Source organism: Mus musculus, chromosome 5, assembly GCF_000001635.26.
Source record: "Mus musculus strain C57BL/6J chromosome 5, GRCm38.p6 C57BL/6J".
Lineage (NCBI taxonomy): Eukaryota > Metazoa > Chordata > Mammalia > Rodentia > Muridae > Mus > Mus musculus.
The window spans coordinates 103,629,670-103,646,670 of NC_000071.6; positions in this window are offsets into that span (position 1 = coordinate 103,629,670).

The window sequence follows — 17,001 nt, forward strand, 5'->3', positions numbered from 1 at the left end:
AAAACAAGGAGAGCTGTGCCAAAGCCGCGCCTCCCTGGCCGGCCTGACAGCCGGCATTCACAAAACACTTCAGATAGTAAAGAGAAGCAGGCCAGCCTGGAAAACATCAGAGGCTGAGGATCAGTTCAGGAGACTTTAAATTGGCCCTTTCTTTTTCTTCTGTCATTTCTCTGAGGATTTGTGTCTAAAGCCAATAATTAGACACCTGTGAGAATAGAATAAAATGGAATTAAACACTTGGTTGTGTCTCATAAAACGTGTGGAAACTCGTTTCCCTCCCAACACAATTCAAGGGAGCTGTCTTCTTCTTTTGGAGACTTAAGTCAACTTTGAGACACGCACCCTTGGGCCACCTAGTGAAGTCTGGGAGTCTTGCAAATGTTCCCTTGGAGAGTGTAGTCTGAGGACCACTTCTGATGCTGTGCACCATGGCCCATTCTAAGCTGAGGGAAAAGCAGACCACAACAGTATGGTTCTGGGAGATCAAAGTTCAAAACTATCAGCTGCCACCCTCTTCCCGCTGACAGCAGAGGTGTTTTTGTTTGTCTCTTTGTTTGTTTGCAGTGTGCTGAGTGAGAACAAGGCTCATTTTGTCAACCCCTCCCCTTCCTTAAGAGAGATACTTGCTGGGCTTCTTCTTGGTTTGGCAAACCGGTTCCATGACAAAATGACCATGGCGGCATGCTGACTCCACTTGTTCACAGGTTGAGTGCAGGTGAAATGTAAAGACAAGCTACAGAAGACACATCCCAACAGCAGCTCAGTCAGGCTCTGTCTCAGCCCACGACACACACAAGAGAAAAAAAAATTCTACCAGTGAGGAGGCAGACACAGGAAAATCCCTGGAGCTCAGTGGCCAGCTGCTCTTGCCAAATCGGTGCGCTCCAGGATTGGTGAGAGACCTTGTCTCAAAAAATAAGGACAGTGTATTAGTCAGGGTTCTCTAGAGTCACAGAACTTATGGATAGTCTCTAGATAATAAAGGAATTTATTGATGACTTACAGTCGGCAGCTCAATTCCCAACAATCGTTCAGTCACAGCTGTGAATGGAAGTCCAAGGATCTAGCAGTTACTCAGTCTCACGCAGCAAGCAGGCGAAGGAGCAGGAGCAAGAGCTAGACTCCCCTCTTCCAATGTCCTTATATTGTCTCCAGCAAAAGGTGTAGCCCAGATTAAAGGTGTGTTCCACCACACCTTTAATCCCAGATGAAAGGCATAGCCCAGATTAAAGGTGTGTTCCTTAACTCGGAGATTCAATCTTCTGGAATCCATAGCCACTATGGCTCAAGATCTTCAAACCAAGATCCAGATAAGGATCTCCAAGCCTCCAGATAAGGGTCACTGGTGAGCCTTCCAATTCCGGATTGTAGTTCATTCCAAATATTGTCAAGTTGACAACCAGGAATAGCCACTACAATCCACCCCTTGTCAACTTGACACAAATAATATCTCATGTTCACATGAAACAATAACAAGGTTGTAAATACGCCTAACTTGATATAACTATCCCTCGTACAATCGCAAACGCATTAGTAAATTTACAATGGGCATTCATATTACTTTATAATCCTCGTTTCTGCAACTGGTTACGTGGCCTTAATTGGTATTTATAACTACCTTCCTCTACTACCCATTCTGTATTTCCTTCACCTTCAGCCAGCACCTCAGCAGGTCTTGGCTCTTTTCCTGGAGGATTGACCCATACCTTCATTCCTGATGGGTCTGCGTCCTTTGTCATCCTGCTTGGATTAGGCTGTTGTAGTTTCCCATTGACTTTAATCACAGGACATGGTAGTACTAAGAGACGCCCTAAGGGATCTCCTGCACTCCAGACATAATCTTGCTTACCACCATTGTGAAGAGGTAATCCAATTTCCCCATGGTAATCTGGATCTATCACCCCTCCTAACACTGTTATTCCTTTTTTAGCCTGTTGGTTTAAGGGCATTAGAAGCCCAAAATGACCAGGGGGAAGTCTGAGCTTCCAGTTCAATGAAATGTTTGTTGTAGCTCCTGGTAGGAGCACTCCCCTCTCTGGAGCCAAAACTTCTAAGCCAGCAGAACCTAGAGTTATGGGGACAGGAAGCAAAAATTTTCCTAGAGGGTCACTAGGAGTGATAGTAAGTGGAACTATTCCGTTTTCCACCCCTTGATTCCTGGACCCATGAATCCTGGCTATGGGTGAAACTGTACCATATATCGAGCGCTGATTCAAAGCATATACTGCCTTCTGAAGAACTCTGCCCCAGCCTTCCAAGCTGTTACCACCTAATTGGCGCTGTAACTGCGTCTTCAAAAGGCCATTCCATCTTTCTATCAGCCCAGCTGCTTCAGGATGATGGGGAATGTGGTAAGACCAGTGAATTCCATGATCGTGAGCCCACTGTCGTACTTCTCTGGCTGTGAAATGAGTTCCTTGGTCAGAAGCAATACTGTGTGGAATACCATGACGATAGATGAGGCATTCTGTCAGTCCGTGAATGGTGGTTTTAGCAGAGGCATTACGTGCAGGAAAGGCAAATCCATAACCAGAATAAGTATCTACTCCAGTAAGAACAAAACGCTGTCCTTTCCACGAAGGAAGTGGTCCAATGTAGTCAACCTGCCACCAGGTTGCTGGCTGGTCACCTCGAGGAATGGTGCCATATCTGGGGCTCAGTGTTGGTTTCTGCTGTTGGCAGATCTGGCAATCAGCAGCAGCTGTAGCCAGGTCAGCCTTGGTGAGTGGAAGCCCATGTTGCTGAGCCCAAGCATAACCTCCATCTCGACCACCATGGCCACTTTGTTCATGTGCCCATTGAGCAATGACAGGGATGGCTGGGGAGAGAGGCTGATTGTCCACAGAACGGGTCATCTTATCCACTTGATTATTGAACTCCTCCTCAGCTGAAGTCACCTTTTGGTGAGCATTTACATGGGACACAAATATCTTCACATCCTTTGCCCATTTGGAGAGATCTATCCACATACTTCTTCCCCAGATGTCTTTCTCACCAATTTTCCAATTGTGATCTTTCCAAGTCCCTGACCATCCAGCCAATCCATTGGCTACAGCCCATGAGTCAGTGTATAATCGTACATCTGGCCATTTCTTCTTGCAAACAAACTGTAATACCATGTGTACTGCCCGAAGTTCTGCCCACTGTGAAGATTTCCCTTCACCTGTGTCTTTCAAGGTTGTCCCAGAAAGGGGTTGTAATGCTGCAGCTGTCCACTTCTGGGTGGTGCCTGCATAACGTGCAGAGCCATCAGTAAACCAGGCTCTAGTCTTCTCCTCTTCGGTCAGTTGATCATAGGGAACACCCCATGAGGCTATAGGCGCATGCTTGGCAGCAGATGGCATTGTAACAGGAATAGAAACCATAGGCATTTGAGCAACTTCTTCATGTAACTTGCTTGTGCCTTCAGGACCTGCTCTGGCCCGATCACGTATATACCACTTCCATTTGATAATAGACTGCTGCTGTGCACGTCCCACTTTATGACTTGCAGGGTCTGATAGTACCCAGCTCATGATGGGTAGTTCAGGTCGCATAGTGACTTGGTGTCCTATTGTCAGACGTTCAGTTTCCACTAAGGCCCAATAGCAGGCCAAGAGCTGTTTTTCAAAGGGAGAATAGTTGTCTGCAGATGATGGTAGAGCTTTGCTCCAAAATCCCAAAGGCCTTTTCTGTGATTCACCTACAGGGGCCTGCCAGAGGCTCCAAACAGCATCTCTATCAGCCACAGACACCTCAAGTACCATCGGATCTGCTGGGTCATATGGTCCAAGTGGTAGAGCAGCCTGCACAGCAGCCTGGACCTGTTGAAGGGCCTTCTCCTGTTCCAGGCCCCACACAAAGCTAGCAGCTTTCCGAGTCACTTGGTAAATAGGCCTAAGTAACACACCCAAGTGAGGGATGTGTTGTCTCCAGAATCCAAATAGACCCACTAAACGTTGTGCTTCTTTCTTGGTTGTAGGAGGGGCCAGGTGCAATAACTTATCTTTCACCTTAGAAGGAATATCTCTGCATGCCCCACACCACTGGACTCCTAAGAATTTCACTGAGGTAGATGGTCCTTGAATTTTGGTTGGATTTATTTCCCATCCTCTGATACGCATATGTGTTACCAATGAGTCCAAAGTGGTTGCTACTTCCTGCTCACTTGGTCCAATCAGCATAATGTCATCAATATAGTGCACCAATGTGATATTTTGTGGAAGATCCAAACGATCAAGATCCCTTCTAACTAAATTATGACACAGGGCAGGAGAGTTAATATATCCTTGAGGCAAAACTGTGAAGGTATACTGTTGGCCTTGCCAACTGAAAGCAAATTGCTTCTGGTGGTCCTTATGGACAGGTACTGAGAAGAAGGCATTTGCCAGATCAATAGCTGCATACCAGGTGCCAGGAGATGTGTTAATTTGCTCAAGTAACGAAACTACATCTGGTACAGCAGCTGCAATTGGAGTTACCACCTGATTTAGTTTTCGATAATCAACTGTCATTCTCCATGATCCATCTGTTTTCTGCACTGGCCAGATAGGAGAGTTAAACGGAGATGTGGTGGGAACCACCACCCCTGCATCTTTCAAGTCCTTGATAGTGGCAGTAATTTCTGCAATGCCTCCAGGAATACGATACTGTTTTTGATTCACTATTTTCTTTGGCAGAGGCAACTCTAAAGGCTTCCATTTGGCCTTTCCAACCATAATAGCCCTCACTCTACAGTTCAGGGAACCAATATGAGAATTCTGCCAATTTCTGAGTATATCTATCCCAATTATACATTCTGGAACTGGGGAAATCACCACAGGATGTGTCCGGGGACCTACTGGACCTACTGTGAGTCGGACATCAGTCAAAACTCCATTAATCACCTGCCCTCCATAAGCCCCTACTTTAACTGGAGGGCCACAATGTTTCTTGGGATCCCCTGGGATCAGTGTCAACTCAGAACCAGTATCCAGCAGACCGCGAAAAGTCTGATTATTTCCTTTTCCCCAGTGTACAGTTACCCTTGTAAAAGGCCGTAGGTCCCTCTGGGGAAGAACTGGAGAAAGGGTAACAGCAAAACCTTTGAGTGTCTTATCAAGATCCTTCCTCAGAGGAACCTGGCCACCCCTTCATTCAAGGGGTTCCGGATCTGCAAACTGTCTCAAGTCTGGAAATTGATTCACTGGCCGAGATTGCTGTTTACCACGATCTAATGTAGCCTTTCTTTCATTTGTTTGAGAATTTTTCTGCTTATACAGATCAAACAAATATGCAGTAGGCTTCCTATGTATTTCATTCCTGGAAACACCATGATTGATTAGCCAGTACCAAAGGTCCAAGCGAGTCATGCCCATTATAAATTTCACCTCTCCTGTGCTGACCATTACTGGGTATGTTATTATAAACATTCTTTTGTCTATGCTGTCCATTATAATAACTAGGATCACCTTGTCTCCGGCGATTCAATGCTGCCACCTGGCCCTTGTTACCTCGGGATCCAACTAAACCCAGTGAATTTAATTCATCTAATTGAGCAGAAGCATCTCCAATGCTAAGATCTGGCACAAGGAAAAGGGAAAGAACAAAACCCTTCAAATGTGCTGGTGCCCCTCTCACCAATTTGCGTCTTATAGAGCTGGTGAAAGGCATATCTTCTGGACCTTCCCATTGTGGACAATTATGCTTTACACAATATATCCACTCTAGCATTGCAATTTCCCTAAGTCTTAAAATCCCTTCATCAACACTAAGCCATGGAATATCAGGCATCTCCAAGTCATTTCCAGTAGGCCATCTTTTGATAAACACCTCAGCCAACCATTCAAACAAACTTTTGACACCTTTTTTAACTATGCGAGCTTCCGTATTAAACCTAGAATCTCTACTCAGAGGACCCATGTCAATAAACTCAGCCTGCTCTAGTTTTATGTTCCTTCCACCCTTATCCCACACCCTTAAAATCCATTCCCACACATATTCACCAGGTTTCTGCTTGAATGAATTAGCAAACTCATTAAGCTCCTTAGTAGTGTAGCGAATTTCCTCATGGACTACACTTTCTACCTCCCCTCTAGGAGCCTGTTTTGCTTTGAGTCTGGTTACAGGTCTAGAAGAAACTATTGGTGGGCCGTGAGCAGACTCTGCAAAATTAATTTCCTCATGTGGGGAAGGCATTATTTCAAGAGGTGGGGCTGAGGGTACTACTTCCTCAGGTGGGGCAAACCCTTGAGAATCTGAGGATTCAAAATTCTCAGCTTCAACATGGTCTTCCCACACATCCCCATCCCATGTTGTAGGATCCCATTCTTTGCCAATTAGAGCCCTTACTTTAACTGTCGACACACTCTGAGGCTGAGACTTGAATTTTCGCTGTAGTTCAGCCAACCTTACAATGAGAGTTTCTGTTTGATTTTCTGCAACTTGAGCTCTATTGCTACAAGAGAGAAGATTCTCCTCAAGGACACACTTAGCAACTTTTAGATCGTTTACTTGTGTCTGGAGCCTTTCGATTTTATCACACAACTCCTTCCTTTCATTCATCATTTTTTCCACAGATACTAAGAGCAGCCAGCCAGTAAAATCATTTTTCGATTTTTTCCCCATCTTGTAGAAAGCTTTGTGCACTGAATCACCTAATTCATTAAGAAAATCAAGGGCATTAGCTTCTTTAAGTTCGGAATATAGTTTCAACCATGGGTCTTCAAAATTCTCTGAGCTCCCAGGAGGGAGAGAATCTGGAGAGGTTTCAATAGTTGAAAGTGCTGGTGGATCAACAAGCCAATTCCAGAATTTTAAAAGATTCATCCTTGTACTTCTGTTACTCTAGAACCACTCCTGGTACCAACTTCTGTATTAGTCAGGGTTCTCTAGAGTCACAGAACTTATGGATAGTCTCTAGATAATAAAGGAATTTATTGATGACTTACAGTCGGCAGCTCAATTCCCAACAATCGTTCAGTCACAGCTGTGAATGGAAGTCCAAGGATCTAGCAGTTACTCAGTCTCACGCAGCAAGCAGGCGAAGGAGCAGGAGCAAGAGCTAGACTCCCCTCTTCCAATGTCCTTATATTGTCTCCAGCAAAAGGTGTAGCCCAGATTAAAGGTGTGTTCCACCACACCTTTAATCCCAGATGAAAGGCATAGCCCAGATTAAAGGTGTGTTCCTTAACTCGGAGATTCAATCTTCTGGAATCCATAGCCACTATGGCTCAAGATCTTCAAACCAAGATCCAGATAAGGATCTCCAAGCCTCCAGATAAGGGTCACTGGTGAGCCTTCCAATTCCGGATTGTAGTTCATTCCAAATATTGTCAAGTTGACAACCAGGAATAGCCACTACAGACAGTAACTGAGTGAGACACCAAATGTTGAACACACACGCACACACATTAAAAAGACATAAAATCCCATAAGCCCAGTGTGGTGGCACATGCCTTTAATCTTAGCACTAGGGAGAGGGAAGGGGCAAAGGCAACCCTGTGGGAGGAAAATTTCAAAACTGGCAATCACAAAAAATTCGGGATGTTTAGATGTGTAGACATGACACAAGGCTTTTTAAAAGCTAGACTTCAGAAATAAAAAATGAATATCCCACAGGAAAAAAAAGACAAAATACTAGAAAAGAAAATTTACCTACACCAGGCCTAGGAGTGTAGTTCAGTGACACAGGGCCTCCCCAGTCTGCCAGGCCTGAGGTCTAGCTCAGTGACACAGGCTTCCCTAATGCGACAAACCCTAGTATGTTTTCACAGCACTGAAAAGTAAGGTGAGGTGACTATCCCTTACATGTAGGTATTGAGGGAAGCAAGATATCCTTCTAATTTCAATTTCAATCAGGCTGAAACTCCATACAGAATTTCTGGGAGGGAAACATATGTAGCAATAGACTTGGAGTAACTATGAGTCTAAGAAGATGTCTAGTAAATGTAGTAAATAAGCTTAAATACTGGCAAAGGCATACTTGTTCTTCTTTGGGGACAGACGTTCTTATTCACAGCAGTACTGTTTCTTAGAAATGTGGTCTTAATTATAATAACATTGTATTTATAAAGCAGAAACCTAGAAACAAATGTCCAAACAGAGACTAATAAAATTATAGCACAAGTAATAGTGAGGTCTTATGGGCTATTAAGAGGTAAGCATTTCACAAAGAAACAATGCTATGCTAGTTAAACAAGGGGAAGAAATCAAGACCAAGTGGTATGAAGAGACCGCTCCCAGCTATCTTAAAACAATAAACAGAAGCTGTGCGGGAGGCATAGCTCAGAGGCTGAGGACAATGTTAACCTGTTCAAGGCCCTGAGTTTGATTCCTCACAACTCACACATACAAACACACACACACTCACACACAGAATACATACAATATACTTGTACACACATACCCACACACAACACAACACACATACCATATACACACATACCCACATACAATATACACACATACATATATAACACATACAACATACATACACACACAATGTACCTGCATACAATACATACAACATACACATGTACCCACACATGCACATATACCATGCACACACACAGTATACATACCCATATACAACATACAAACATATACATACACACACATACATATACAACACACACAACATACTACCACAACACACAGCATACACACACACAATTATCATTGTTGTTAAATAAACAGAAAGAAAAGTCACAGTGATGACTTCTAGCTGAAGGACACTTGCTTCTTAGTCCTTTTGCTTTGTTTGCACCATCTGTCATCTTTGAGGGGTCTGGTGATCATTGTTTTTATAACTGAGAAGAAAGGAATACTGGGGAAAAGGGGTGGGGGTGAAGTGAGGAAGCTGTGGCTAGCTCCAGCCGCTCTCCAAAGGAGGACCACCTGATGCCCTAGGGACAAGAGGAATCAGACTGTCACAAGGTCACAACGTCCATGTATTCTTAACTTTATACAGAGGAGGACAGTAAATAACAAAAGCTTCCAGGTGGTGACACCTGAAGATATAGCAGGTCAGCCAAGTCTGGAGGGAGGCCGGCCTGCCAGGTGACAGTCAGCAGAGGTGGAAAATGGAGTTGCTAGGTGCTTCACCTGAACAGCACTGGGCATCCTGACTTATCCTCTAGTTTGAAGTAATGACTTGGTTCAAAAACTCATGAGCCTAAACACGAAGAGTATTTCCTAGCATCATGACGGGTTCTGAATTGCTTAGTAAAATAATCAAAATATGTAAGTAATGCGGTGTGCTCAATGACACCTATCATCCCTGCACTTGGGAGACTGAGACAGGAGGATTGCCGGGAATTCCAGGCTACCCTAGGCTACAGAATAGGACTCTTGTCTCTTCAGCGTGAAATAGCAGAGGAAAAGTAGCAGGGTAAGGAACCCTGCACTGCCATCCCTGTAGACTAGAGCTTCTGTCCTTCTGCCTAGCTGTCTTTTCTGGCCTCAGTTTACCAGGTTGTATGTTACATTGTAACTATGAATTCTCTTTTTTTTTTTAATTAGGTATTTTCCTCATTTACATTTCCAATGCTATCCCCAAAGTCCCCCATACCCCGCCTTCCCCGTAACTATGAATTCTCAAAAGATATTTAAATGCTGGAACTAGGGCTGAAGAGACAGCTCAGCGGTTCAGAGCACTGCCTGTTCTTCCAGAGGTCCTGAGTTCAATTCCCAGCAACCACATGGTGACTCATAACTCTCTGTAATGGATCTGATACCCTCTTCTGCTGTGTCTGAAGAGAGCAACAGTGTATTCATATACATAAAATAAATAAGTGTTTTAAAAATAAATAAATGCTGGAATTATGGGGAGAAAATTTATCATAGGTTATAATAAAAGAAATGTATCAGGTTTGACAGCACAAGAGCGAATTCTAATGCAGGTGTTCCATGAGAACAGCCACATTCACTGAGTGTTCCTGTGCCTGGGGCCTCGGGGTGAGCACTACCGTCTCTCACTCAGGCCTCCCTGCAACCCTGTGAGGTAGACATCACTAGGACTCTGAACTACCCTGGTTGTAATGGCCACGTCAGAGATGAAGCAGCCTGCCAGGCTGGTGAGGGAGTAAGGCAAGATGTGGAAGCCACATCCAAGTCTAGACTATGAAAATCAGTAAAAACATGGGGCATGCTGGCCCACCTGTAACCTAGCACTCCCAAGGCAGGTGGCTCTCTCTCTTAGTTTGAGGCCATCCTGGGTTACCTAATGAGTTCCAGGACAGCCTGATGACTTCAGTTTTATTACACGTAAGCAAATTAAAATAATTAAAGCTCTCCCGTGAGTTATTTTAAAAGAAGACAGAAGCATGAAGTTTTATTGTCTATTATCTTGCCACTGATACTCAAATGAAATGCCATGTCAGTATTTATTTACCTTAACCTTTGCTCTAACACACAAGTACTAAATGCATATATGCAATAAGTACGCTAATAGACATCCTGACAGACGTGTTGGAAACAAGAGCATCCTGACTTATCCTCTAGTTTGAAGTAATGACTTGGTTCAAAAGCTCATGAGCCTAAGCACGAAGAGTATTTCCTAGCATCATGACGGGTTCTGAATTGCTTAGTAAAACAATCAAAATATGTAAGTAATGTGGTGTGCTCAATGACACCTATCATCCCTGCACTTGGGAGACTGCGACAGGAGGATTGCAGGGAGTTCCAGGCTACCCTAGGCTACAGAATAGGACTCTTCTCTCAAAGCATACAAGTAAACAAAACAGGAACGGGGAGGGAGATCCAGCACCGATGTGGACAGGAAAAAAAAAAATTCGTCCTTCTTTCTTCAATCTCTTCTCTTAATGGGCTCAATTTTCCAATCAAGAGGTTGGCTTGTTTCATAGGTCATTTTTGTTATTGTTTGACTGTTTCAAATGTTTAAATAATGAGTGAACGTTAGCTACTTTCTTCCCTAGTGTCATCATTTTCCTTCCTCAGCCGAAGCCCTCTCATGTCTTCATTTCTTCTGTGACCCCCTGAGGTGAATAAGTGACTCACCCGACCGGACGAGGCCCAGGTGCAAGATCCTCTTCCTTCACTGCAGGGAAGGCCAAAGCCGAGACCTGCAGTGTTGTGGACATCAAGGGCAAGCATCGTAGGAACAAGAATGATGCCACCGTAAAGGCCAAGCAGTGTGTCACTGGGCAGCAGGTAGCCACGGACAAATGCCGCAGGCTGTCTAATACGATGTCCCATCATGCCTTGCTTCCCAGGAGTTTTGTGGTCCTCCCCGCCCCTGCCAGGAAAAAAAGGCAGGGGGAGGGGGAAGAACTATCAAGCAATGGGCCTAAGACTTTAAAACAAGGCAGACATTCTGAGGAACCACATTTTTTTCTCCTAGACCTCAGACCCTACTGCTCCCATTAGCCCAGAGAGGAAACTAAGGTTAGAACAGGACAATGGAGTTGAGAGGCGAACCCAGACTTACTGGGTACACCTGGCTCCTCTGGGTTTTGAACCTCCTAGCTTTTCCTACACCAGCTTGATTAATTGTCCTGGGTCTGCCCTGGCCCTATGAGTGCCCAGAGGTGGCTGAATCTGAGATACCTGTACCGAACAAAGGCAATTAAAAACCTCTGGGCTTTTGTTGTTGTTATTGTTTTTTGTTTGTTTTGTTTTGTTTTGCTTGCTTGCTTCATTTTTGTTTGTTTTCGTTTGTTTTAGACAGGGTTTCTTTGTTTAACAGACCCCTGGCTGTCCTGGACTTTATTTATACACCAAGCTGCCTCAAACGCACAGGGATCCGCCTGCCACTGCACCCTCCCCGCCCCGCCCCCAACCCCTACCCGAGTGCTGGGACTAAAGGTGTGCACCACCATGCCCAGCCCCCAAACCTCTGTTTTTTTTTTTTTTTTAAGATTTATTTATTATTATATGTAAGTACACTATAGCTGTCTTCAGACACACCAGAAGAGGGAGTCAGATCTTGTTAGGGATGGTTGTGAGCCACCATGTGGTTGCTGGGATTTGAACTCTGGACCTTCAGAAGAGCAGTCGGGTGCTCTTACCCACTGAGCCATCTCACCAGCCCCCCCAAACCTCTGTTTTTAAGGAGAGAGAAAAAAATAACTAGCTTGAGCATAAGTGGGTGGTTACTTAGTGGAACAAACACCAAGAAAGAGAATGGCACTGCCCTGTAAGTCATTCGGTGCTAATGCCCCTCTAGAAACAGCCGGACCTTGTGAAATGTCAGTCAACCGCCATGGCAGTGAGCTCGGGCATGCACTGCCTGTCACTCCTGGAAGCTGTCTTTTTTACTGCACAACTCTTACAATATGTCTGCCCTTCCCAGCTTCTGTGTTGTTCCGAGGCTTGAAGGAGATGACATGGCTAACCGTTGAGGACTGAGTTGTCACCAACACTTATTCATACTCTGGCTACTTATGGGTTTCAGCTTTGTCTGCACCTGCTTCAGTGAAAAGCTTCCCCCAAAAAAGACGGGGCACAGCAATAATCTACTTGTAGAGGCATGAGTACTCAGAGGCAGTTTGACAAGGAAACCAGTTAGCAGAGCAATGATAGCAGGTTCTCCCCTCCCGGGGCCTATAACCTCCACAGCCAGGCTCTTATGCAGGATTGCAGAACCGGGCATAACTTCCCTGCTGTAAAGCAAACCACAAATTCAATCAGAAAACAGTTGGTTACTGTGTCTGATTTTATGTCAACGTGACAGAGGCTAGGGTTATCTGAGAGGAGGGAACCTCAATTGAGAAAATGCCTCCATAACACTGAACTATAGGCAAACCTAGAGAGCATTTTCTTAGTGATTGCTGTGGGCCCCAACGTGGGTGGCGCCATCCCTGGGCTGGTGGTCCTGGGGTGCTGTTAGGTATCAGGATAAGTGAGCCGTGAGGAGCAAGCCAGTAAGCAGGACAGTTCCACCACCTCTGCATCAGCTCCTGCCTCCGGGTTCCCGCCCTCCTTGAGTTCCTGTCCAGACTTTGCAATAATGAACAATGATATGAAAGTGTAAGATGGGGCTGGCGAGATAGTTCAGTGGGTAAGAGCACTGACTGCTCTTCCAAAGGTCCTGAGTTCAAATCCCAGCAACCACATGGTGGATCACAGCCACCCGTAATGAGATCTGGCTCCCTCTTCTGGAGCATCTGAAGTCAGCTGCAGTGTACTTATATATAATAATAAATACATCTAAATAAATAAATAAAAGAAAGTGTAAGATGAATAAACCATTTCCCTCCTGCTTTGGTTCATTATAGCAATAGCGAACCTAAGACAAGTTGATACTAGGATGGGGGAGGGGGCGAGTATTGCTGTAACATCCCTGACCATGTTTTAGGGAGGATTATGGAAGGAGTTTGGAACTTTGGCCTAGAAAATGCTTTGAGAGTTGAGAGCTTGGAAATCTGGCTTACAACATCTCAGAGGGAAGCAGAGACTCTTCTGGGCCTTCTGTGTGAAGAATCGGGGGTTCTGATCAGCTGTGATTAAGAAGAGACCAGTATCACTGAGGTAAAGTCTTCTAGGAAGAGTTTCCTCAGAGTCAGCCCACAGAAGCTGTGGTCCAAAGTTGTATCTCCTGCTGGCAGCTAAACTTGGCAGTGTAAGAGTCACCCAGGTGGTACTGGTTTTGAAGGCATGGAAGGGTCATAGGGAACAGCTGAGGCTTGGCACTGAGGGGCCAGGAGAGGCCATTGGTGAAGGTGCAGCCAGAAGAGCTGTTGAAGCCCCAGGACTGAAGGGTCATACAGAGAAGTTGAGTTTGGAACCATGAAGAGAGCCCAGAAGAAGCTATTGGTGGAAGTTCAACCCAGTTACAAATGAAGACACCAGCATTTTCGAGATTCTAATACAGGGAATGACCTAGCTGCCATGATGGTATGGAGCTAGCCTGAGCTTAGAAGACAGGCTGTGTGCACTGCAGAGGGCAGACATGAATGACCCAGGTCCCCTGGAGGAACCCAGAAGATCGAGAGTGAATTCCAGCTATTGAACACTAAATTATTTACACTGTTGGAGTTTGGTTTTGCTTGGTTCAGGTTGTAACTGTGCCCTGGTTCTTCCATCTTAAAGTAAGAAAGTGTTTAGCTTATTTCTTTTATATTATAGGAGCCCACAGTTGAGAGACTTTGAATTTTGAAAAGAGAATTTGGATTTTAAAAGATTTTGGATTTTCACAGAGACTAAACTTTTAAGGTGTTTGAATTGATAAAGACTGTGGGACTTTTGTTTGTAATATGTTTAATATTTGTAGTATTAATCTGAGCTCTTGGGAAAGAACAGGAAAAAAAAAAGAAGAGATGTGTCTTTAAAAGTATTGTTTGCCAAGTTGACAAGGGGTCAACTGTGCTGGCTAATTCTTTGTCATCCTGACACAGGCGAGAGTCATCATCTGAAAGGAGGGAGCCCTAATTGAGAAACTGTCTCCATAAAATTAAGCTAAAGTCGAGAAGAGCTTTTCATAATTAGTGATTGATGTGGAAGGGCCCAGCCCATTGTGGGTAGAGACACCCAGAAAGCAGGCTGAAGTGGTTGGTAGCTGCACATGTCTTTAATCCCAGCACCTGGGAGACAGAGGCAGGCCTGGTCTACAGAGTTAGTTTCAGGACAGCCAGGGCTACACAAACAAACCTTGCCAGAAAAAAAAAAAAAAAAAAAAAAACCAGAAGCAGGCTGAGCAAACCTAGGAAGCAAGCTAGTAAGCTGCACCCCTCCATGGCCTCTGCATCAGCTCCTGCCTCCAGACTCCTCCCTCTTTTGAGTTCCTGTCCTGACTTCCTGGGCTGTGGAAGTGTGAGCCAAATATACCCTTTCCTCCCCAAGTTGCTTTGGTCATTGTGTCTCATTACAGCAACAGTAACCCTGACTAAGACAGTTGCTTGTAAGTAGTAGTCACACTATTGCACTGGAGAGCACACTGTAGCTTGAGCGTACCCACAGTAGGGCTGGTGACAGCTCTCCTGCCCCAGCAGCCTCTGTAGCATCTTCTAGGTGGTTAGTGGTGTAGCACCTACCAGGCTGGATGTTGAATTTATTAAAGATGTTTTCTGTATTTGCTGAGATGCTCATGTGATCCCCACCATGTGATCTGTCACTCAGACCACTTATATGACAAATTACATTTGCTGACTCCAGGCATCCCTGCACGCCAGCAGTAAAGTCAGCTTGATCACCGAGGAGGAACTTTTTGATGTGTTAAATGTAGTTTGTGAGTATCTTAGTGAGAATTTTATGCTCCCAGGGGAGACTGGTCGGCAATGTTTGTTTTGGTCTTGTCTGGCATCAGAATTAGAATGGCAGTTGAATGAGGAGCTTGGGAGCTGCATCTCTCCTGCTCTGTTTTACGGAGTCATTAGAGAACTCCTGTTACTTCTTTTTGCACGGCTGGTAGAATGCTGTAACCATCCCTTTGGACCTGAGCATTTTCAGCTGAGAGATCTTAAGTAACTGCTTCAATCTCACTATCACAGATCTTTTAAATTATTTATTTCACCTTTGTTAACTGTGGTAAGGTCGTAAGCTTTCAGATTTTCAAATTTAGTGCAATGCAAACTGTTAAGGTATGGTCCCATCATTTTCTGGATTCCATTGGTACCTGCTGTGATCGCTCCCTTTTCATCTCCGTTACTATCAATCGGGGCTTCTTTATTTCAGTTAATCTGGACGATGGCTTGTCAGTAATACGCCAAATGTCCTCAGGCTTCATGCTTTACAGCATGTGACTCTCCCAACACACACACTCATCATAGTAAGTCAAGCTGAGGACACACAGAACTCAAAGAGAAGCCATGTTCATGGTGGGCTGATGATCACCACAGTAAATAAAGGGGTTTGCTGCCAACTCTTGCAGTCTGAGTTCACTATCTAGGACCCACACGGCAGAGAGAACTATAAGTTGTCCTCTGACCTCAGTATGTGTGCCATAGCCCACACTTGAAAACAGATGTACATCAGAAACACGTACAAGCACGCAAGCAGTAATGATGAGAGAATCTTCATTGTTTAAAGAGAAATCCGAGAGCTAGCTGGCACCCCGAGTATGGCAGCATAGCAAGAGGAAGTAACTAGGAACCTAAAAGCAGGCCTCACCAGATGCCGGGTTTTCTTTATCTGAGGAAAAAAATTGTTTATGAGCCAGTTCTTGAGATTTTTATTATAGCAGCTCAAATATAGCAATATTATTGACTGAGAAAAATCATAATACAGTCTAACTATATTTAGAAGGAGATAGAAATGCTATTTTTTGAGTTGAGGCTGGAGCAAAGAGAAACTGCATAATCTTTTTTTTCCTCCTAGTAAATCAATATATTGTCCTCCAAAAGAAAAAAAATTCTCAATATCACAATATCGTTGTGTTGTTTGGACACACGAGAAGTCACAGGAGAAGAGAAAGCAGGCACAGCCATCTGTCTTCAGAGTGGGAACTAGGAGGAGAGGGTGCTACTGTCTCCAGAAGTAGATTTCTGTTGGACCCTTTAAATTCACATTGGTTTGATTTTTAACATTTTAGGCTAGCAATGAACATCTGCATGACATCATCATGTGTCAATACAGCTTGGACCTGTTTGTTCCTCAACTACAAGATACATTTATAACTGGGTGGATTTTTGTTTTGTTTTGTTTCGAGACAGGGTTTCTCTGTGTAGCCCTGGCTGTCCTGGAACTCACTTTGTAGACCAGGCTGGTCTCGAACTCAAAAATCCACCTGCCTCTGCCTCCCGAGTGCTGGGATGAAAGGCGTGCGCCACCACGCCCGGCGCATAACTGGGTATTTCACAAGAGAAAAATATACTGCTTTCTGAGGGAACCCAGACTTTTTTTTTCCTCAAGAGAACACAATAAGAAAGAATGACTAAAAGCCAGATATATAAACCAAAAACCTAGACAGTTGTATCTTTCTTAAATCTGTAGTTTAAGGTATTAAAACTAACAGTCCTATCAGGCATTTTGTTCAGTAGACTTGTAAACTTTTGGAAACATTTGCAGTCTCAAAGGAAAGGATTAGAGGTGTTATCTGTGGAACACAACAAATCAGTGAAGTAACCTAAAATGAACACACACACT